The sequence below is a fragment of the Ischnura elegans genome (assembly GCF_921293095.1).
Source record: "Ischnura elegans chromosome 13 unlocalized genomic scaffold, ioIscEleg1.1 SUPER_13_unloc_2, whole genome shotgun sequence".
NCBI classification, from domain to species: Eukaryota; Metazoa; Arthropoda; class Insecta; order Odonata; family Coenagrionidae; genus Ischnura; species Ischnura elegans.
Genome location: NW_025791658.1, coordinates 4,650,213 through 4,675,559, shown reverse-complemented (window position 1 = coordinate 4,675,559; position 25,347 = coordinate 4,650,213). Strand labels below are relative to the sequence as shown.

Genomic DNA, 25,347 nt, shown 5'->3' with positions numbered 1-25,347 from the left:
TTCACTTAGTCCCAATAGAGAAAAGTCCTATCCTCTTGCGGATAGTATAACAATAAGAGCTTTCAAAATAGGGCAAGAATAGGAGCATTTGTGAAAAATAAGAGTAAATCAAAGGAGGAAAATCTAAAAAAATAGTATTCGGAAAACAAAAAAAATTAATTTGGTCGCCAGTATAGAGTATGTCGCCGACTCATGGCCCAATAAAGCGGCATGCTGTCCCAATTAAGCAGAGAATACTCTGGGATATTCCTCTATTGGATTCTGTTCTTCAAGATCTGCCCCAATTAAGCGGCTGCCCCAAGCAACCGGTGGACCCATTAAACGGAATCTACTGTTTTACTTCCATGGCACGCACAGTGTTAAGCTACCAAGGCATCATCCTTCCCTGTGGAAATTTGAGGAAGATCTCGCACTTACTATATGAGGGAGTGTATCAACTGCAAAGCTCCTGTGGAAAATGTTAATTACGACAGGCCATACGAACTATCAAAACCAGGATAAGGGAACATAAGCGGGCCACAGAGAAGAAGTAATAATCTTGGAGCACATGTGGTCGGAACCTGGCCACACTGCGGATTTCGATAAGCCGAAAGTCCTGGGTGGTGAAAGCCGTTACTATCCTAAACTAATCCTAGAAGCGATATGGCTTCTTGGATTTTTTGACGTAAACGTAATACCTGGCCCTTCTATTAACCGCTGCCAAACTCCCCAACCTTGAGGGCCCGGAGTATAATTTTAAGTTTCAATTACCATAGACCTAGAATTTTCTGGCCTAAATGTAAATATGGCTTAATTTTCTGTTCTAGAGTTAAATATTACATTTAGTTACGATATGTATAACAAAACATTTAGTAATGATATGACATAGTGAATTCATTTTTATGTGTATTGCACATTATTTTGTGAAATTGAACATTAGGGTATGTTTAAATTCAATTATTTTTTAACATCATTATCATCATTTAGTTTGACACAAAACCTGTTTAGAAAATCGTGTTTTGAGAAGCTGTCTGTCAAGAAAATTGGCGAGAAAAGAAATTTATCTATTTTATATTACGTACGGCACAAAGATACAATGTATTTTTAAACACTGTGTTTTACCATTATTATTGCAAAATTAATATAACTTAGTGAAACTCTTATACGGTACTATATTTTGTTATTATAACTACCGAGACAAATAATAAGCTCTTATAAAAAATTTTTTTTTAAAAACCAGCCTTATATTTAGATTACAGGGGATGAGCAACGTTTATATATGACACAAAGCAAAAAAACTCAGTGACCCCGAAAAACCAAAAGTGATGTATTAAAAAAGTCACTATATTTATTAAATTTTCAGTGAATGGTAAGCCCCCTATGTTTCAAAATGCCACCCCTATGCTTTTAAATTGTCAAAAGATGGGAAATTTTATGGTGGATAACTTTTACTGTGGTCGCAAAACACGAAAATCGACCATTTGGAACTTCTTAGATCAAAAACATGTTTTGGGGGGCTATAGGTTGACTGGGGGGTGGTTAAAGGGGGGTTGGAGAGAAAAAGTTATATTTTCATGTATTGTCATTGGAAATGAAGAAGTGTGCAAAATTTCATCGTTTTTGCTTCACAGGAAGTGAGTCAAATTTGAGTTACAAGATTTGTACCAGACAAACAGACAGGTTGGTGAGTTGATATAAAGGCTGGAAAAATAGCATTTACTCAAGCATTGTTGCGGCAACACAACCAATAAAAATGGTAATTTTTGAACAGCTGATAAAGAGATGACTTTGAACCTAGGTAACCTACATATTTATACATATATAGACTGAAATTCTTAGTAAATACTCATAATATAGCCTTATAAGAAGACAATCATGACATAATAAGTGTAATATAACAACATATTTTTAATTCCAAAAATTACCTATTTTCATGGAATGGCCCTCAAAGAGATAGAGATAACTAAGCATCCTGAGAACAGCAGCAGAGAAGATGGCTACACATTAGCCAAGACATGGAAAAGGGTCTTCAAAATCAATGACCATTCAGAGCCCACCTGAATTCCAACCAATCAGAGCCAACCTCCAAACCCCTAAGTACCTATGTAAGACGGCCAAATTTAAGCATTTCTACTTCTGACCTGAAGATGTCAGCAGGATGGCTGGGTAAACTGTGGTCACCTATGGCCAACTCAACGCGGAGGAACACCCAAAAGCCATGACTCATACGGAGAAATGCAGTGGAAACCTTAGATCTTATCAGGCTTTATGCTGCTGAAATGTTTGAACCGTGCACCCAAAATAAATACCCAGCAGGAAACCCGATAACTATTCCTACATGTGGTAAATCAAGAATCTGAGTTATTAATCTGGATGCAGCTCATTATTTATATTAATTCCATCTGTATATATGGATATTTACTATTGCACACGCATCAGCCTTCTTGGCATAACAATCAGGTAATTAGCAACACAAACAAAACAGTTGCCAAGAGGCAAGTTACTAGAGATACCTAGAATATATATATAAATAAAATAGATATACAACACTACAGATTATAGACTGGGAAAAACTTAGGGCCGTATTCTTAGTCGACCCTACATATCCGTCCCTACATTGCAAAAGACCCCTACATGCGTTTCTCAGTCGACCCTACATAAGTGGTGGGGGGTAGTTCCGTCGTCAAGTTCTCTGAAATGACGTAGACGATGGCGCAGCACCAATTTTCCACTCTGGTGGCGTGTTGGGAACTAACTATGAAACTAAGAAAAGACGTCCGATAATTCTCGGGCGTATTGTTAGGGTAACGGCTCAAGGTAAATAAACAATAGGTGTCGTCCGCCAGGTCGAGTCGGTACCTTAAATTATCGCTACAAATACTCTCATATCGAGCCAAAAGTAGAACCTAATTGTCTTTAAATTATTTCAAAAGCGGTCTGTACAAGACAGTAATAAGTACGGAGCAAATATGAGCATTGACGTGGGAACTTACGTTGCATCATCAAGGTTCGTCATTCGTTTTCACCTTCCGTAGTTAAGTTTATTATGTGGCAAATAGTGGCATGAAAATACGTTTTCTATGTGTATACGTAAACGAAGTATTGGTTTCCCAAAAGTATACTGAGTGCCAAACGTGAAAAATATTATTATATATTCGTAGAAATAAGGTGATGTATACCGCTATATTGTTCTTATTAGTTCAGTCGATTTTATAATTTATTTAACTTGGTGGTTATAAAGTGGTAGTATTATGACATTTCTGCTGTGTTACTGTACATTTTAAAATGGCTTGTGTGAGGTCGTCTCCCTTAATATCCATTGTAACGTAGATTCTTTAATCGAAGTGATCAGCAGACGATAGTTGGCCGCCATGTTTTTGTAGGGTATAGGGTTGGTTCGGGCACCCTACATCAAGTAGGGCCCGTTTAGTTCCAAAAACGTCCATATGTAGGGCTTGATTTGGTGTATGTAGGGCGAGATCGGTTTATGTAGGGGCTGATGACGTATCCAGGGTCGGTTGACCCTACAGGGTCGACTAAGAATACGGCCCTTAAATTCTACACAAGTCTGTGAAGTGCTATATTTGGTCATTTTTTAAGTTGACTCTCATAGCACTTATTAATGGATGATGAAAGAAAGCAAAGAACATTACATTATGAGAAAAAAGTTTTTTTCCGATATGAAATCTAAAATTACAGTGGAAACTTCAGCCTAAAATTGTGAATTCTGGTCGGAAATTAGTGATACAGGGTGCAAATAGAATGTGTTTCAATTAAAAGGGCTACATTTTCTGGTCCAAAAACACATTGATGTTCGGTATACACTATATCGACACCCCTAATGGAAAATATTTCATTATTTATTTAAATTTTGTCAGTCACTCTTGGGATGGCTATATTCATTGATGCACCAATTAATTAAAATTGATAAAAAAATGCCACAAACTCCGGAATGCACTTGGCAGGTAATTTTTTAACCAAAATAATCACATAAGCCAACAATAAAACATTAAAATGAGGGCAGCGAAAATATTTATATCAAAAAACCTATTTTTCATAGTATAGCACATTTCATACTGAAACGACTATCCTCAGATGATTCAAGACTTTATGGGTAAGTTAGTTGGAAAGACGGCGTGAGATTTTGAAGAAGACTACGCAAAAATAAAAAACTGGCACCGAATTAGAAGTTTTAAAAACTTCCTCTTTCCCGGTAAACAAAATTTCGATCGCAAACAAAACAGGCACGAAATACGTACCGAGGGTAATTATCAGCGAACATCTACGACAGGATAAACAAACACTTACAAGACAACTACAAATGAAAGTATTCCTTACTTCCATAGAAAACTTCGTAACGCCAAAGAAGACATGATCCCCTTCGATCCAGACATTCGTATGAACTGCTACCTACCCGAGCTACCGCCATACTCGGATATTAGGCTATATCAATGGTTGTCCTCATGAAGTAAAAGAAACATACGTCCTAATTACGGATGATATGCTCTGCCACTTATGCAAAGTAATAATCTCCTCGTGATCCAAATTGACAAGTCAGAACTGCATGGATTTACGTCCATCTATAAGTATATTCCACACAGAATTTGACAGGTTTGAGGAAGGTCATTAATATATTGGGTTGATAGTAAATAAGCAATTCAATGTTTGCAGATAAAACAATATAAAAGCCAGTACACTACAAACGAGAGAAAAAGTGATGGATTTTTCACGAAACATATAATTAGCAAACAACGAGGGATTCCCCCAATGTCGGGGATTTCCAAAAGAAGTCGTGGCCATGATTGACGTCACCCATGTAACGTCAATCCCGTGTGCTTGACAGTTAACAGGTGGTATGCAAACATTTATCCGACACTGTTTAAATGAAAAATACACACACACATGCCAAAAACTGACATAGGAAAAACTTTTACTTATGCAAGCCAACGAGATCTCCAACTATGATAGCTTCAAGAAAACTGAACTATGAACAACTAAACAATGAATATTAAACCGTTTCAGATAACGAAATATAAGTTTAATCCTTACTACAAATAACTTCTTACAAAGTAACTCATCCAAAATCCAATTATCATCGCCTGGAGCAGGCCGGAGACGAGGGTATTGAATGCAGAATGAAGAACATGGGATAAAAGGTCGGTTCACATCCATAATCAACGTGAAAGCCACGCCCCCGAATTTATTACTACGGGAAATAGTGTTATCTTAGCAGTATCATTCATAATGACCTACTTTTCAACAATCTTAACGAGATAGACAAAAACAGTCAATAAGCACTTCAATGCAGAGGCAGGAGGCGAAATAATACATTTCATAAATCTCACCATGTACCACCTGGAAATAGCGGGACATAGGCTTTTTAAAGCTTTAGGGAACTAATAATAGCAAAGGGTGCTGTAAGAATTCTTACCCAAAGCTTCGAGCACTGCTTATCACAAGTTCATTGGAATCCTTGTCACGTTTCGGACAGCATGGCTGGAGAGGTGCATTTCTCTTCAATTTAGCAATGGACAGCAAAGAAGAAATGTCAGAAATAACTCTAATTGACAAATTGAAATATGTAAATTAGCCTTACATCAAAATTGATTAACTCACAATCAGAAAGATGAAGTAGTCAACTGCTTCCGAGAACCGACCGCGACGTGTTTACATTTGTTTACACATGTGCATGATGATCGACTGAACTGCCAGGAATTCGCGCCAGACAGCGGCGTTTTTTTGGTCACTTTCATTGCATAGCATCCAGGGGCTAGAAATGCTACTGTTCGTATAACATACAAATAATATTTCCATGTCTCGGAGCACAGAATCCTTTTCATCCAATTGGTTTTTATTTCTGAATCCCTTCGCGTGTTTCACTTTTTTATTTACGATACTTTACAATTAACCGAAGTGTGGAAAATATGTGCGTTTTCGTAATATTATTTTGTAAACTGGAGAAAGGGGGAAACCCCGTGGACTAAACATTTTTATCATTAGAATGATTATTTTTATCTTATAAATTAAATTTCATGCAGTTTTCTCAATTTTTGCGTAGCACATTAAATATGCATAGTTGAATAATGATATGCATTCTAGCATAATTATAGATTTCAAACAGCCAATATATATTGGCTGTTTGAAATGGATGCAATTCCTCACCCTAGTGAAAATCTCCATAGGATTTCTTTTTCCTTTAGTAATTTGACAGTGGAAAATGATTGTTCCTATAGGAAAATTTTAGGTTCCTATGGGAAAATAAAATTTTCCTGTAGGAACGTAAAAATTTCTTATAGGAACAAACGTTTCCCATTGTCAAATTACTATTGGAAAAAAATCCTGTAGATATTTTCACTAGGGTATGCTGAGCATATTTTGGGAGAATGAAGGGCATATGTTAAAAACATATGTTGGGCATAATTGGATACCATGCTGAGCATATGTTAAAAACATATGTTGAGCATAAGTGGGTAATATGCTGAGCATAATGTTAAAAACATATGTTGAGCATGTGAGGAAAACATGCTGAGCATATGTTGAAAACTTGTGTTGAACATATGTTGAGCATATGCCTTGCCAGACATTTTTATATGCTCAGCATGTGCTCAAATTATGTTGAACACATCTTACATATGTGCTGAAAATGCCTTGAGCATACTCTGAACACAAATTGTGCTACTAGGGTATATACAGGGATTTTCAAGATGCAGGGGTGCCGACTTACAAAAAATATTGGGGGGGCCCAAACTGGGGACCTTGCTCCGGTAAATTTTATAATTAGTGAATTTTAAGTTTTTAAGCATTTTAGAAGAGTCATATGATCAACATTAGAACCCTGATCACTCGAATCTCGATATCTGGACACTCCGGGGAAAATCGACAAGCCTTACACATTTTTTCCTCGCATCTGTAACGAATTTTTGGGGGGGCTTGGGCCCCCTCAGGCCCAATGGAGTCGGCGCCACTGTCAAGATGGCATGCTTGGCAGGGGCGCAGGTAGAGATTAGGCTAGGGGGGGTTTTAGGCGCAACTATTACTTACGAGTGTGAGGGTATTGCATAACTACCAGGGTAAGCAGGAGTAGCGGGGGCCCTCCTCCAGAAAATTTTGAAGAATAATAGTTCAAAATGATGAGTTTTACAGCTTTCTGAGGGATATGTGATAAATCCTATCTTTATTCTGATAGTAATACTGATCCAGATAAGTAAAATGGAATAAAAATTTCTCTGAGCTCTGAGGGGGGTTTTATCCCCCAAACCCCCCTCCCCCTCGCTGCGCCACTGACGCTTGCTAATAGTGCCTCCAGCAAGCTTTCATTTCTATGTGGGTAAAGTCACATGAAATACAATTTAAGTAACTTGAATACTATGAAATGATATCATGGATGATATAGCTGAAACAGACGTGAATGGGCGAAAGACGTTTTCCCATTGTTGAACTACCTACGGCAGTTTCCCAATATTTTTATTGCTATCCGAGAAGAGCTTAAGTGCACATTCCCTTATCGCTAAAGGGATCGCTAAAGCGGTCAGCCCTCAATGAAGGCCTCCCATCATTTCCTAGCGTACTGCCGATTCTGTATTCATTTATTTATTTCCACAGATAACACCATTTCACACAAATTCAACCATTTTGAAAGTTACAACAACTAGAACAAAAAAAACAAAAATTAAATTTATAACAAGTAATTATTTTAAAAAAAGTATACCAAACAGTAGCGCCGACTTCATGAGGCCTGAGGGGGCCCGAGCCCCCTCAAACATTCGTTATTCGGGGGGATCCTGATAAAAATAAATTCTAATTGTGGGGAGGTTTACCCTCGGAAAGGCGAATGGTAAGGGAAGGAGTTCCAATGAAGGATAGACGAAGGATAGTCCTACCCTTCCCTTACCCTTAACGGCGTGTAGAGGATGGGTAGACGGATGGTAAGGGAAGGAGTTCCAAGGAAGGGTACACGAAGGATAGTCCTACCCTTCCCTTACCCTTAACGGCGTGTTGAGGAAGCGTAGACGAATGGTAAGGGAAGGAGTTCCAAGGAAGGGTAGACGAAGGATTTTTCTACGCTTCTCTTACCGTTAATGGTGGGTAGAGGAAGCGTAGACGGATGGTAAGGGAAGGAGTTCCAAGGAAGGGTACACGAAGGATAGTCCTACCCTTCCCTTACCCTTAACGGCGTGTAGAGGAAGGGTAGAGGGATGGTAAGGGAAGGAGTTCCAAGGAAGGGTAGACGAAGGATTTTTCTACCCTTCTCTTAACCTTAATGGTGGGTAGAGGAAGGGTAGACGGATGGTAAGGGAAGGAGTTCCAAGGAAGGGTAGACAAAGGATTTTTCTACCCTTCTCTTACCCTTAATGGTGGGTAGAGGAAGCGTAGACGGATGGTAAGGGAAGGAGTTCCAACGAAGGGTAGACGAAAGATTGTCCTACCCTTCCCTTACCCTTAACGGCGTGTAGAGGAAGGTTTGAGGGATGGTAAGGGAAGGAGTTCCAAGGAAGGGAAGACGAAGGTTTTTTCTACCCTTCCCTTACCCTCCTTGGAGTGGAGGGCGTGTGTTGTGCAAGGGTAACTACCCACCATGATGGCTACTACCCTTCCTTTACCCACCATGGGGGAGTTTATTTTTATCAGGGGAGGAGGAAAGGTGTGCCGGGCTCTTCGATTTTTCCCGGAGTGTCGAGTTATCAAGAATCGAGTTTCCAGGGTTCTAATGTTGATCTTAAGTCTCTAAAAATGCTAAAAGAAACTTTAAAAATAAACCTTTATATTTATACTATTTATTATTATTATATTATACTCATTATACTATTTATAAAAATAGGGTGGTTTCCTATTATTTTTTCATTGCCTTAATCGAAAGATTATTACTCCTGGAGTACGTATTTCACGCTTTTAGATTTTTAAATGACGATATCTATTTTTCGCGATTAAGTGAAAAGTGAAAATTTTCAAGCGCGCGAAAACGCGACGTGTAAGTATGAATGCCGGGAAATCTCTCCGTGTGACGTATTTCTGGTTCCCGCTGCCGCCCTGTGAGGTGACCTCGAGGCGAGGCTTAGCGCTGATACGACGCAGGCTGCTAGCGGGTAGCTGAGTACCCTGCTAGCAGGTAGCGCTTGGCTTAAAAAAGGTTTATTAATACCTTATCAAACGAAGAAAACTTTCTGACCTTAGCCAGTTTTAATGGGTGATTATTAAGACATGTTTCCCTGAGCTCTGCGCCTCATGCATGCATTGGTAACCTCAGACAATGTATAACTCCTATCCTCTCGTGTAGAAACTAGGTCTCTGTGACGTCATGTGGAGTGGAATCGCATGGGCGCCAATCTGGCCTTTTTCAAATGCGGTTAAAAATGGACCCTTGCCATTCGTCTAAACCGATATTTCTAAAACCAAATAATTTGTGTATTATGAATACACTAATGGTGGGTAACGAATCGCAATCAATGCCTTTCGTTTTCTTTGATGAAGGAAACTACCATATTCTCGGACAAAGACCCCTGGTATGGCCCCCCCAATATTTTTATAAGCCGTGATACCAAATCAAACGACTCCAAGCGAAGGTGGAACAGACTCTGAAAACATCCCAACTTTTCTTCTGTATAAGAAGCTACCCGAAGAAATAAAGAAATCCAAGTACGTATAGTAGCTGCAGTTCTAAAGAAGTCGGGAGAGACCCCTGTGATAGGCGTAGTTAGTAGAAGAGAGACCTCGGCGAAAGATGGTCATTGAACGACGTCTTCTTGGCACTGACAAGTCAATAGGGTGGTTTCCTATTATTTTTTTATTGCCTGAATCGAAAGATTATTACTCCTGGAGTACGCATTTCACGCTTCTAGATTTTTAAATGACGATATCTATATTTCGCGATTAAATGAAAAATGAAAATTTTCAAGCGCGCGAAAACGCGACGGGTAAGTACGAATGCTGGGAAAACCCCGTGTGACGTCGCACAGTGGCGCAGCGAGGGGGGAGTTTTGGGGGATAAACCCCCCCAGAGCTCAGAGAAATTTTTAAGTTTAATCCATTTTATTTTATTGGATTGATATTACTGATACAATAGTGTAAGGATGAATAAAATATCCCTCAGAAAGCCGTAAAACTCACCATTTTGAACCTTTTATCTTTAAACTTCCGCAATTTATTAATCTCGTACCTACCGTATATCCTGGTGGGTATTCCATACCCACACACACCCCGGTATTAGTTGCACCTAAACCCACCCAAGCCTTAATTCCTAGCTGCGCCCCTGACGTCGCACAGTGGGCGGAAATCGGAAAAAGCAGGACTACATTACAAAATGGCTTATTTTGAGTTATAAACTTGTAACTCCGCAGGTATACTCAAAAATGATTGAAATGTATGGGTATGCACTAGTGATGGGCAAAGTCGATCATTTTAGTGATTCGATCATTTTGACTCGAGTCACATAAGTGATTCAATCAATTGATTCAATCATTATGATCGAAAAGACTCAAATGAATCAAGATCGAAAAGACTCAAAAGGAATCATGATCGAAAAGACTCAATCAATGCATGTAATCAATCACTTAGAATAATCGAATAAATACCGCCTCATCTGCGAAGAGCATTGATAACGCTGATTGCTATCCATATTATCATTTCATATACTATTTTGATTGTGAATTCCTAGATGAGTAAATTAGATTGCAAAAATGAAGGAAGTAGTGTCATGAAAATATTTGGGAAGGCAAAACTGCCACAGTTTCTTAACACTGATAAAATATTTTCAAACTACATATCTCAAAATATAACACAGAATACACCACACACTATGCATGAATCTGATCTGCAGGATAATTTTATGAACGGCACAATAAAATGTAACCAGCTTTAACTTCTACTTCTTAACATTCTCCTACAGGAGTCATCTTAATATTTTCCTTTTACGTGTATTGGTGTCATTAATACTGATAACTGCTGGAAAAAATTTAAGAAAAAGATTACACAAGTATTCAGTTCTTTATAACATAGTATTTAATTTTCTCACAACTGTTTCTGCCCTGAGGAATTAAGAGATCAAGCATCTATCGTTCCAAATTTTGAAACAAACCGGAAACCGAGATGATTGATATGAAACCGGAAGTCGGAGTGATTGACGATCGACTTGTTTAACGAAATGAATCATGAGTCATTTGATTCACCTAGTGATTCAATCTTTTTGATCGAATCGTTCATGATCGACCCATCACTAGTATGCACTTCATTTGACATAGACCCCACCCGTTACTGAGATACTGAGGCTGAAACGTGAACAAATTTAAAAAAAAAACGCCCGTCTTCAATTTTCTCTGAAAGCCTTCCAAGGCTATAGTATAGATGGTGAAGTTATAGGTGGGTTCTTGTGGAATAAAAAGCACATAATCTGTTGCCATGGTGATTTTTCTTTAATTTTCCGTAGTCTTAAAGAATATCATCGATAAATTCTTACCATGCAGTTACAAAATGGCGGATACTGTTTTTCGACAAAGTTTAACATTTAGGAAGAGTTTCAAATGGGTTTTCGGCAAAGTCACGCGGAGTAACTTATATGAGAACATTCTTTGAAGATTTCTTGAGGTGTTTATGCAGTTATCTTTGAAATAAGTTTGCGACGCCGGAAATATACATTGATTTTTCGATCGCGCGGCAGGGTTCGTCTCCGCGCGTAGGGAGTTGGATTAGCCGCGACGCGGTAAGGTTATTGGAACTGTATGGGTTTTAACGCTCAGCATTCACCGCTTTTATGTTTTGCTTCAAGACACCGGTTCTCAAATGGTCTATGGTGAAAACAGTGGAGGATTTTCAGCCGAGGTAAGTGTAAGTTTCATTGAAGTTCATTTCGTTTTCTTTGGATATGATCGAAGACCATGCTTCTATTAAAAGCGTTCAGACCTCGAAAAAGTGAGTTGTTTTCCTGGGACTCATACAAAAAGACCTACCAGAAAGACACCAGCTGAGACTCTTATACCTTCTTCACTCTCCGATCCCTGACCCCCAGGATTCTTCTGCGAAAACGGTCGTTTTTTGACACCGCGGAGCGGAGCCTTTGACCGCCTTAACGGGGTATTTCCACGGGAACTTCTTTAAGCTTCTAAAATCGTAAGCAGGCAAAATATTAAAAATAAAAAGTAAAAAGTATGAATAACGTTTAACATAAATAAATAGATCGCGTTGAAAGTATTCAAGAATTATTATCAACGGGAACTGACAACGAAAAATTAAAATAGTACGAAATGTATGTACATAAAAGTGCGAAATTTTCGCAGGGGTTATCTAGTCTTCGCTTAATTTACATCTGAAATTCCTGAGAACTTCGATTCGCCTGGTTACCTTTGCTTCTTACGACAACGACAAACGAACCGGTTGAACTACGATTCCGGATGACCATTGACACCGTCTGAAGGGTGCCGCCAACGAATATGGCCTCCGGATAATCCCCCGCGTCAACTAGCGTCAACTAGCGGCAACACTTATCCTGCATAGGCCTTCCCCAGGAAACCGTCTCGCGTCGCACAGTAGGCGGAAATAAAAAAACTTGACAAAACCTTAAATTTTCACAATCATTTTGGAAAAAAAAAAATGGCAGTCTCATGGCATAATGTTCGATGATTACCCAGACGGCACAGAATCCTCCGTATCTAATTCATATGCAGATAGTATCCATTGACAAAAAGCGACGGAGCGGTAGTCAATGGATACTATCTGCATACGAATTAGATACGGAGGGGTCTGTGCCGTCTGGGTAACGAACTATGACTATATAAATATTTGGTTTGTCCAGAAAATCATCGGAAGCCGTTGAAAATAAGCAAAATTAATAAAAGTATTTATAAGTATATGCTTTATATTCATTCATATATATCGTTCATTCGTAAATCTGATTTATAAGTATTTATAAGTATATACTTTTATTATTTTTGCTCATTTTCAACGGCTTCCGATGATTTTCTGGATAAACCAAATATGTATACAGCCATAGTTCGTTAATCATCAAACATTATGCCATGAGACTGTGCCGTTTTTTTCTTTCCAAAATAATTGAGAAAATTTAAGGTTTTGTCAAGTCGGAATTCTCGCAAAAATCGAGTGGTTACTTTCGCTCGTGAGCCGTTATGCTGGTTTTCAATGAATTTCGAAGCAAATTTTGAGAAATGAGCAGCCAAAGAAAAAGTCCATTTCATTGGTGTTTGTGGGTCACTGGCGTAAGCGGGAGCTTCGTAAACCTGAGAGGATGTGTGATTGAGACCCGCGCGGAATTCATTCCCATTGACAAATCTGCTAGGTGAGTGAGTGAGCTTGCGCAATTGTTTATTTTGTTGTGTATCAGTTTAAATTGTTGTGCATCACCTCACTGTCATCCTTCTAACTTCGCAAACACCCCACCTTTTTTGAACAACAAAGAGTGCGGCCTTGGGGAATTTATTTTCTTTCAACTATTAAACGGCCTCAGATCGTTCAATTACCTACACAACACAAGTATTCATAAACCACCGATTCTAAGAACCACCCGATTGAGAAAACAAGTTTAATGGCCCCACCAAGCAGAAAATCGAGAGAGTTATCTGAAGGGGATTACAGTTGTTTTTATATCTTTCTGACTCTCAGTGTTGTTGTCCTCTCAAAATGTTTTCCACAGACTAGCATGGCATATTTACTGCAGAAAAAGGGTAATAGGTCGATTATTTTTTTATGCACGTTGTGTGAGTAAAAAATACATACGTCGGCATAAAGGTTTTGCATCATTTTGACCTAAACTCCAACATACTAATAATCATTAAAAAATAGAGGTGAAGACAAGGAAGAAGCAAAAGGAAAAAATAATGGATATTAACCGTTATACTACGAGAACGTTTTTACTCGTTTTGGACGCTGATTGAGGGGAAAAGTTTTTAAAACGTTTGACCATTTAGCCCGGTCAAATTAGCCCAAAAAATAGGGTTACCCTTCCATAAATTGCCAACAAGCTGAAAATTTGCATAAACCTCAAGTCCGAACAATATTGGACGGGTGACTCGCATGTGACGCGGAGAGCGCAACAATATAGTCATGCATATTGCGGAGAATACAGTTCCAGCCTACATTCGAATGGCTTTTTCTCAGAAACGGTAAATCTTAGGGAAAAAAAAGAAAATGACAGTTTTGTAGATAATTTTTTGATCTACGATTTTGATCTGAGCAATTTTTATCATAAAAGTAATTGTTTGGCCAAAAAATGCAAAAAACTCATTTTTGTGACCTTTGACCTTGAATAAAATGTTTTGCACACACGGGACCGATGGGGACTTTTCAGGATTTCATTAGAGTGGTATCGTTGAGGTTCATGCAAATATTCAGCTTGTTGTCAATTTATGCAAGGGTCAATCTCTATTTTGACCGGGCTACATTGCTCGACGACCTACAAAAGTTTCCCAAAAAGTTTTATTGCTACCAGGGTAGGGCCTAAGTGAAGTTTCCCTTACTGTAGGGATCGCTAATACGGCTTGACTCTCTCCAGCGAACCTTCACGGCAGGGGGCTGCAAGCATTTCCTATCACACTGCCCATTTCGTCTTGTTTTACTTTCCTCTTCACTCTGTTGATATGTCTATGGCAAGTGCCTTAATGCAGGCTCATCCGTTGGTAAGAATGAAAGAAGGGTTGCCATGGATTTCACTTCTTGAGAGACACTCTAAAGCCAGGCTAAAAGGAATAGTATAAAATATTTTTATTATGCTCTAGGTAAAACCTATGAGAACAAAAAATGGAAAATACAGGAAATGTTCTACATCTTAATAAAAGGCATTTTGACAAAAATAAGGCCTTATGGAGATTATTTTTAGGTTAACAAGTAGTAGATATTTATGCAAAAAATGTAAAATACTCAATACTAATAACACAAAAATATAAGTTTTAACTTAGACAGTAAAGAACACACACATAAATATACACATTTATGTAGATAGTTTTGATAACATCACAACTTTTAGATGATAACTCTAATGAGTTGAGGAGACTGAATTGAGCCCCAGACTTCAAATAGGAGTACAGCCTTCTTTCAAACGACTGAAGTGATTGTGACGTTTTTATATTCGGCGGAAGAGAGTTCCAGAATCTAGACGCAGTTGGATGAAAAGATTTGAAATATATACTGGTGCGGGCTTGGGGAATTTGAAGGTCAGAAACACGACGGGTAGAAATTCCAGTAAATTTTTTGCGGGGGATGAATAATTCGAACAAGTATGCAGGAGTCTGTTTTTGGAATTAGGAGAACAGAAAAGATCCCAGGATATAATCCCTTCGGCTGTGAAGAGGTAACCAATTCAGATCAGTGTAGAATTTGGACAAATATTCATCTCTACGTAAATCAAAAATAAATCTACCATAGGAGTTAATTAACCGTTGCAGACACATTTCAAATACACTAGGTAAGTCATTATAGACTAGTATAGAGTAATCAACAATGGGAAAAATAACACATGTGACAAGCATAATTCTCGTGGAAATAGGGAGATTTTTCTTTTGTAGTTTCAATAAATAAGGAGCGTTATTCCCTTTATTACATACTTCAAGCACATGCTGATCCCATGAAAGATTGCAGGTGAGCGTGAGTCCAAGATATATTACAGTCTTGGTAACCGGCACAGGGAAAGATATTCCTTGGTTCTCTCTCGCTCAGGCTGCAAGCTGAAATCATGATCTCCCGCAGCTTAAGGATTTTTAAAAAATTCCTCCATTTTTGACGATAGCGGGGATTTGAGGCTGATATTCTGTTAGATAAACTTCGACAAAGTTCAAATTTTAAGAACACGGTATGAGAATAAAAAATACTGAACATTAAAAAAAACATCCCTCCATTTTTGAGGACAGCAGGGATTTGAGGTTGTAATTCTGTTAGATAAACTTCGACAAAGTTTAAATTTTAAGAACACGGTATGAGAGTAAAAGATACTGAATATTTAAAAAAATTCTTTCCATTTTTGACGATAGCTGGGTTATGGGCTGATATTCTGTTAGATAGACTTCGACAATTTTTAGATTTTAAGAACACGGTATGAGAGTAAAAGATACTGAGTATTAAAAAAAATTCCTTCCATTTTTAGCGATAGCGGGGTTTTGAGGCTGATATTCTGTTAGAAAGACTTCGACAATTTTTAGATTTTTAGTACACGTTATGAAAGTATAAGATACTGAATATTAAAACAAATTCCTTCCATTTTTGACGATAGCGGTGTTTTGAGGCTGATAATCTATTAGATAAAATTCGACAAAGTTTAAATTTTAAGAACACGGTATGAGAGTAAAAGATACTGAATATAAAAAAAAAATTCCTTCCATTTTTGACGATAGCTGTGTTTTGAGGCAGATATTCTATTAGATAAAGTTCGACAAAATTAAAATGTTAAGAACACGGTATGAGAGTAAAAGATACTGAATATAAAAAAAAATCCTTCCATTTTTGACGATAGCGGTGTTTTGAGGCTGATATTCTGTTAGATAAACTTCGACAAAGTTTAATTTTTAAGAACACGGTATGAGAGTAAAAGGTACTGTATATTTAAAAAAAATTCCTTCCATTTATGACAATAGCTGTGTTTTGAGGCAGATATTCTATTAGATAAACTTCGACAAAATTAAAATGTTAAGAACACGGTATGAGAGTAAAAGGTACTGAATATTTAAAAAAAATCCTTCCATTTTTGACGATAGCGGTGTTTTGAGGCTGATATTCTGTTAGATAAACTTCGACAAAGTTCAAAATTTTAAGAACACGGTATGAGAGTAAAAGATACTGAATATTAAAAAAAATCCTTCCATTTTTGACGATAGCGGTGTTTTGAGGCTGATATCCTGTTAGATAGACTTCGAAGTTTTTAGATTTTTAGTATACGTTTTTAAAGTAAAAGATACCGAATATTTAAAAAAATCCTTCCATTTTTGACGATAGCGGTTTTTTGAGGCTGATATTCTGTTAGATAGACTTCGAAAATGTTTAGATTTTTAGTACACGGTATGAAAGTGAAAGATACTAAATATTTATAAAGAATCCTCCATTTTTGACGATGCGGTGTTTTGAGGCTGATATTCATTTGATAAACTTCGACAAAGTTTAAATTTTAAGAACACGGTATGAGAGTAAAAGGTACTGAATATTTAAAAAAATCCATCCATTTTTGACGATAGCGGTGTTTTGAGGCTGATATCCTGTGAGAAAGACTTCGACAGATTTTAGATTTTTTGTAAACGTTTTAAGAGTAAAAGATTTTGAATATTTAAAAAAAAATCCTTCAGTTTTTGACGATAGCGTGGTTTTGAGGCTGATATTCTGTTAGATAGACTTCGACAATTTTTTGATTTTTAGTACACGGTATGAAAGAAAAAGATACTGAATATTTAAAAAAAATCGTTTCATTTTTGACGATAGCGTGGTTCTGCGGCCGATATTCTGTTAGATAGACTACGAAAATGTGTAGATTTTTAGTACACGGTATGAAAGTAAAACATACTGAATATTTAAAAAAATTCCTTCCATTTTTGACGATAGCTGTGTTATGGACTTATATTCAATTAGATAGACTTCGACAGTTTTTAGATTTTTAGTACACGTTTTGAAAGTAAAAGATATTGAATATTTAAAAAAAAATCCTTCCATTTTTGACGATAGCGGGGTTTTGAAGCAGATATTCTTTTAGATAGGCTTCGACTGTTTTTAAATTATTAGTACACGGTATGAAAGTAATAAATATTGAATATTAAAAAAAATTCCTTCCATTTTTGACGATAACGGGGTTTAGAGGCTGATATTCTGTTAGATAGACTTCGAAAATGATTAGATTTTTAGTACACGGTATGAAAGTAAAAGATATAGAATATATAAAAAAAATCCTCCATTTTTGACGAAAGCGTTATTTTGAGGCTGTTCTTCTGCTAGATAGACTTCGAAAATGATTAGATTTTTAGTACACGGTATGAAAGTAAAAGATACTGAATATTTTAAAAAATTCCTTCCATTTTTGACGACAGCGTGGTTTTGAGGCTGATATTCTGTTAGATAGACTTCGAAAATGTTTAGATTATTAGTACACGGTATGAAAGTAAAGGATACTGAATATTAAAATAAATTCCTCCATCTTTGACGATAGCGGGGTTTTGAGGCTGATGTTCTGTTAGATAGACTTTGACAGTTTTTAGATTTTTAGTACCTGGTATGAAAGGAAAAGATACTGAATATTAAAATAAATTCCTCCATTTTTGACGATAGCGGTGTTTTGAGGCTGCTATTCTGTTAGATAGACTTCGAAAATATTTAGATTTTTAGTACACGGTATGAAAGTATAAGATACTGAATATTTAAAAAAATCGTTCCATTTTTGACGATAGCGGTGTTTTGTGGCTGATTTTCTATTAGATAAACTTCGACAAAGTTTAAATTTTAAGAACACGGTATGAGAGTAAAAGATACTGATTATAAAAAAATATTCCTTCCATTTTTGACGATAGCGGTTTTTTGAGGCAGATATTCTATTAGATAGACTTCGACAATTTATAGAGTTTAAGAACACGGTATGAGAGTAAAAGACACTGAATATTAAAAAAAAATCCTTCCATTTTTGACGATAGCGGTGTTTTGTGACTGATTTTCTATTAGATATACTTCGACAGTTTTTAGATTTTTAGTACATAGTAGGAAAGTAAAATATACTGTATATTTTAAAAAAATCCTTCCATTTTTGACGATAGCGGTGTTTTGAGGCTGATATTCTATTGGATATACTTCGACAGTTTTTAGATTTTTAGTACACGGTATGAAAGTAAAAGATACTGAATATTTTAAAAATTTCTTCAATTTTTGACGATAGCGGAGTTTTGAGCCTGATATTCTCTTGCACATACTTCGACAGTTTTTAGATTTTCATTACACGTTTTGAAAGTAAAAGATACTGAATATTTTTAAAAAATCCTTCCATTTTTGACGATGGCGTGGTTGTGAGGCTGATATTCTGTTAGATAGACTTTGATATTTTTTGATTTTTAGTACACGGTATGAAAGTAAAAGATACTAAATATTTATTAAAATTCCTTCCATTTGTGACGAAAGTGTGGTTTTGAGGCTGTTTTTCTGTTAGATAGACTTCGACAATTTTTAGATTTTAAGTACACGGTATGAAAGTAAAAGATACTAAATATTTATTAAAATATCTTCAATTTTTGGCGATAGCGTGGTTTTTGAGGCTGATATTCTGTTAGATAGACTTCGAAAATGTTTAGATTTTTAGTACACGGTATGAAAGTGAAAGATACTAAATATTTAAAAAGAATCCTCCATTTTTGACGATAGCGTGGTTTTCAGGCTGATATTCTGTTAGATAGACTTCGACAATTTTTAGATTTTAAGTACACGGTATGAAAGTAAAAGATACTAAATATTTATTAAAATATCTTCAATTTTTGGTGATAGCGTGGTTTTTGAGGCTGATATTCTGTTAGATAGACTTCGAAAATGTTTAGATTTTCAGAACACGGTATGAAAGTAAAATATACTGAATATTAAAAAAAATTTCTTCCATTTTTGACGATAGCGGTTTTTTGAGGCAGATATTCTATTAGATAGACTTCGACAATTTATAGAGTTTAAGAACACGGTATGAGAGTAAAAGATACTGATTATAAAAAAATATTCCTTCCATTTTTGACGATAGCGGTTTTTTGAGGCAGATATTCTATTAGATAGACTTCGACAATTTATAGAGTTTAAGAACACGGTATGAGAGTAAAAGACACTGAATATTAAAAAAAAATCCTTCCATTTTTGACGATAGCGGTGTTTTGTGACTGATTTTCTATTAGATATACTTCGACAGTTTTTAGATTTTTAGTACATAGTAGGAAAGTAAAATATACTGAATATTTTAAAAAAATCCTTCCATTTTTGACGATAGCGGTGTTTTGAGGCTGCTATTCTGTTAGATAGACTTCGAAAATATTTAGATTTTTAGTACACGGTATGAAAGTATAAGATACTGAATATTTAAAAAAATCGTTCCATTTTTGACGATAGCGGTGTTTTGTGGCTGATTTTCTATTAGATAAACTTCGACAAAGTTTAAATTTTAAGAACACGGTATGAGAGTAAAAGATACTGATTATAAAAAAATATTCCTTCCATTTTTGACGATAGCGGTTTTTTGAGGCAGATATTCTATTAGATAGACTTCGACAATTTATAGAGTTTAAGAACACGGTATGAGAGTAAAAGACACTGAATATTAAAAAAAAATCCTTCCATTTTTGACGATAGCGGTGTTTTGTGACTGATTTTCTATTAGATATACTTCGACAGTTTTTAGATTTTTAGTACATAGTAGGAAAGTAAAATATACTGAATATTTTAAAAAAATCCTTCCATTTTTGACGATAGCGGTGTTTTGAGGCTGATATTCTATTGGATATACTTCGACAGTTTTTAGATTTTTAGTACACGGTATGAAAGTAAAAGATACTGAATATTTTAAAAATTTCTTCAATTTTTGACGATAGCGGAGTTTTGAGCCTGATATTCTCTTGCACATACTTCGACAGTTTTTAGATTTTCATTACACGTTTTGAAAGTAAAAGATACTGAATATTTTTAAAAAATCCTTCCATTTTTGACGATGGCGTGGTTGTGAGGCTGATATTCTGTTAGATAGACTTTGATATTTTTTGATTTTTAGTACACGGTATGAAAGTAAAAGATACTAAATATTTATTAAAATTCCTTCCATTTGTGACGAAAGCGTGGTTTTGAGGCTGTTTTTCTGTTAGATAGACTTCGACAATTTTTAGATTTTAAGTACACGGTATGAAAGTAAAAGATACTAAATATTTATTAAAATATCTTCAATTTTTGGCGATAGCGTGGTTTTTGAGGCTGATATTCTGTTAGATAGACTTCGAAAATGTTTAGATTTTTAGTACACGGTATGAAAGTGAAAGATACTAAATATTTAAAAAGAATCCTCCATTTTTGACGATAGCGTGGTTTTCAGGCTGATATTCTGTTAGATAGACTTCGACAATTTTTAGATTTTAAGTACACGGTATGAAAGTAAAAGATACTAAATATTTATTAAAATATCTTCAATTTTTGGTGATAGCGTGGTTTTTGAGGCTGATATTCTGTTAGATAGACTTCGAAAATGTTTAGATTTTTAGAACACGGTATGAAAGTAAAATATACTGAATATTAAAAAAAATTTCTTCCATTTTTGACGATAGCGGTTTTTTGAGGCAGATATTCTATTAGATAGACTTCGACAATTTATAGAGTTTAAGAACACGGTATGAGAGTAAAAGACACTGAATATTAAAAAAAAATCCTTCCATTTTTGACGATAGCGGTGTTTTGTGACTGATTTTCTATTAGATATACTTCGACAGTTTTTAGATTTTTAGTACATAGTAGGAAAGTAAAATATACTGAATATTTTTAAAAAATCCTTCCATTTTTGACGATAGCGGTGTTTTGAGGCTGATATTCTATTGGATATACTTCGACAGTTTTTAGATTTTTAGTACACGGTATGAAAGTAAAAGATACTGAATATTTTAAAAATTTCTTCAATTTTTGACGATAGCGGAGTTTTGAGCCTGATATTCTCTTGCACATACTTCGACAGTTTTTAGATTTTCATTACACGTTTTGAAAGTAAAAGATACTGAATATTTTTAAAAAATCCTTCCATTTTTGACGATGGCGTGGTTGTGAGGCTGATATTCTGTTAGATAGACTTTGATATTTTTTGATTTTTAGTACACGGTATGAAAGTAAAAGATACTAAATATTTATTAAAATTCCTTCCATTTGTGACGAAAGCGTGGTTTTGAGGCTGTTTTTCTGTTAGATAGACATCGAAAATGTTTAGATTTTTAGTACACGGTATGAAAGTGAAAGATACTAAATATTTAAAAAGAATCCTCCATTTTTGACGATAGCTTGGTTTTGAGGCTGATATTCTGTTAGATAGACTTCGACAATTTTTAGATTTTAAGTACACGGTATGAAAGTAAAAGATACTAAATATTTATTAAAATATCTTCAATTTTTGGCGATAGCGTGGTTTTTGAGGCTGATATTCTGTTAGATAGACTTCGAAAATGTTTAGATTTTTAGTACACGGTATGAAAGTGAAAGATACTAAATATTTAAAAAGAATCCTCCATTTTTGACGATAGCGTGGTTTTGAGGCTGATATTCTGTTAGATAGACTTCGACAATTTTTAGATTTTAAGTACACGGTATGAAAGTAAAAGATACTAAATATTTATTAAAATATCTTCAATTTTTGGCGATAGCGTGGTTTTTGAGGCTGATATTCTGTTAGATAGACTTCGAAAATGTTTAGATTTTTAGAACACGGTATGAAAGTAAAATATACTGAATATTTAAAAAAATTTCTTCCATTTTTGACGATAGCTGGGTTATGGTCTTATATTCTATTAGATAGACTTCGAAAATTTCTAGATTTTTAGTACACGTTTTGAAAGTAAAAGATATTGAATATTTTTAAAAAATCCCTCCATTTTTGACGATAGCGGGGTTTTGAAGCTGATTATCTGTTAGATAGGCTTCGACTTTTTTTAGATTTTCTGGAAGGTGACCTACATTTTAGCAAAAATGTTTATTTTTTTATAATTACTTTAGCGATGTAACTTTATGAGTTTTGATGCTAGGTATATTTTTCACTCTTTTTTTCTGAAAGTAACCCTTCATTTGTTAAAAATTCGAAAATAATATTTTCTAAGTATCCTGTCAAACTTGTGATACTTGCCCCATCACACGTACATATTTCCGATATTCCTTTTCTCCATGTCAGTGCTGCGGAGAAAACCCGTAAAAACCGGCAAGATCCATGTTAAATCAGATGAATTTCCATAAAATTTAATAATTTTTTAGTTTGCATGCGAATTTTCAAAATTCATATCTCATGAAAGCCATTTTGTAAATTTAGGTGCACCGGTACTTGCCGCAGTGATGACAGAGTCAACCACAACGACCGGAGATCGGGGCATCTGGGTTCGAATCCTTGTCGAGGCGAATGATTTTTTTTCTTTATGTAATTTTCGTAATTTTGCACGAGGTGATTTCAATAAGTAATGCAACACATATTTTTTTGCGGCAAATTTTGATTTTTAAAACTTGGCATTTCTTGTCAAACATTTTTAAACATGCCACCTCCGTCTCGTATAAATGTATTGACTTCCGATAATGATCCTGTGGACAAAAGGGTGGTTTCCTATTATTTTTTTATTGCCCATATCGGAAGATTATTACTCCTAGAGTACGTATTTCACGCTTTTAGATTTTTAAATGACGATATCTATTTTTCGCGATTAAATGAAAAGTGAAAATTTTCAAGCGCGCGAAAACGCGACGGGTAAGGAAATCTCTCCGTGTGACGTATTTCTGGTTCCCCCTCCCGCCTTGTGAGGTGACCTTGATCGAGGCTCTGAGCGCTGATAGGACGCAGGATGCTAGCGGGTAGCTGAGTACCTTGCTGACTGGTAGCGCTTGGCTTAAAAAAGGTTTTTTAATACCTTATCAAACGAAGAAAACTTTCCGACCTTAGCCAGTTTTAATAGGTGATTATGAAGAGATGTTTCCCTGAGCTCTGCGCCTCATGCATGCATTGGTAACCTCAGACGATGTATAACTCCTATCTTCTCCTATAGAAACTAGGTCCCTGTGACGTCACGTGGAGTGGCATCGCATGGGCGCCAATCTGGCCCTTTTCAAATGAGGATAAAAATGGACCATTGCCATTCGTCTAAACCGGTATTTCTAAAACGAAATAATTTGTATATTATGAATACAGTAATTGTGGGTAACAAATCGCAATCAATGCCTTTCGGTTTCTTTGATGATGAAACTACCCTATTATTGGCGGCATTGGGGCGGCAAGGGGATTAGGGAGCATTTATTTCTCCTAGCGCGAAGACCTTATTTCGGAATAATGTGCTGACAACGCTGTCCAGCATGTAAAGGATCTCTTCTTTATAGAAACATGAGGAAAATTTTGCGGAGAAAAGCATCTAGTGGTTACTGTAAGATCTCGCATAGTGACTTATGTAGTCGCATTTGATCACTCATAATTTGCCTCATTAAGATCAAGAAAATCAGCCATCAATGTGACAAATATTTCTCGGGTTTGCAGCCAGGTTAATGCTTTTATACAAGCCGACGTTTCGGGAGACGACTTATCTCCCATCCTCAAGGCTGTGTTACTTCATGGAAGTCCAATTTCAATTTTGATTTCAATTTTCAGTGTGAAATTGGACTTCCATTTAGTAACACAGCCTTGAAGATGGGAGACAAGTCGTCTTCCGAAACGTCGGCTTGTATAAAAGCATTAACCTGGCTACAAACCCGAGAAATATTCGTCAGAAGTATTAACCAGGAAAAATTAAAATCGTTATCAGCCATGATTGACTTCATGAATATTTGAAGGAGAGTGTACTGTGACCAATCCGGTGTTCGCTCCGGCACTGCTAGCGCCAGCGGCCGGAATAGGAACAAGGAGCAGTTCACGAAACCTGGAGAGGACGGACGGCGGACAGAGAGACACAGAGAGAAAAAGACGGACTGACGATGGGAGAAGGTGCAGGCGGACGGACGGAGGAGAGGCTTATTCACGGAAGGGTCGGGCACCTGAACGCCTCCCGGGATTTAGTTTTTTTCTTCTGTTGTTCAGGATAATAAGAGTCTGGTTGATTGTATTTAGTGTGGAATTCAATATAACCAAATTGAAAAGTGGAGTCTCTTTCATTCCACAATTTTTCTCACCAACGACCGCAGGCAACCCACGAACCCAACCCGAGAGAGAGAGGAGTCTGGTTACAGAAGAGGTAGAGGAGTATTCACCAGGAAAAATTAAAATCGTTATCAGCCATGATTGATTTCATGAGTATTTGAAGGAGAGTGTACATACGAGAAGAGTTCATACGATAGGCGTGAAACACTTAAAGTATGAAATCTCACAGTATGTAGAATTGTTAGGTATACACCATGCGAGTTCGACCACCGATACAGGAATATTTGAGCGATAATGCCATTCAGTCTTCCGCCAGCCGCCTTAAAACACTCTAAGTGCCGGATAGGCAAGATTTTTTTCTCCATCTTGTTGTATATACTCTTCCCAAGGATTCTGCATGGTAATCTTCGAGGAGCACGGAGGAGCACAAAACTATATCGACACATTTACTAAAAATAGGCCCAAAAATAGCTAACATTATAAATAATTAAATATTGTTGTAATTCATCATCATCATTGGTCAACAATCCTAGGATTGGTTTGACGCAGCTCTCCATTTCTCTCTCCTATCAGCTAATCTTTTCACACCTACGTATTTCCTC

The 25,347-nt window shown here is 36.3% G+C and overlaps 1 protein-coding gene across 1 annotated transcript in view; it reads right to left on the bottom strand.

The window, feature by feature from the left end:
- The window catches only part of LOC124172690, a 42,891-nt gene extending 37,091 nt beyond the window's left edge, over positions 1–5,800 (bottom strand). The window contains exons 1-2 of the mRNA XM_046552152.1: positions 5,596–5,800; positions 5,411–5,493 (exon numbers count right to left, since the gene is read on the bottom strand). The gene's annotated coding sequence lies outside the window, so the exon portion shown is untranslated. The remainder of the gene's footprint in view (positions 1–5,410; positions 5,494–5,595) is intronic.
- Positions 5,801–25,347: the final 19,547 nt, after the last annotated feature.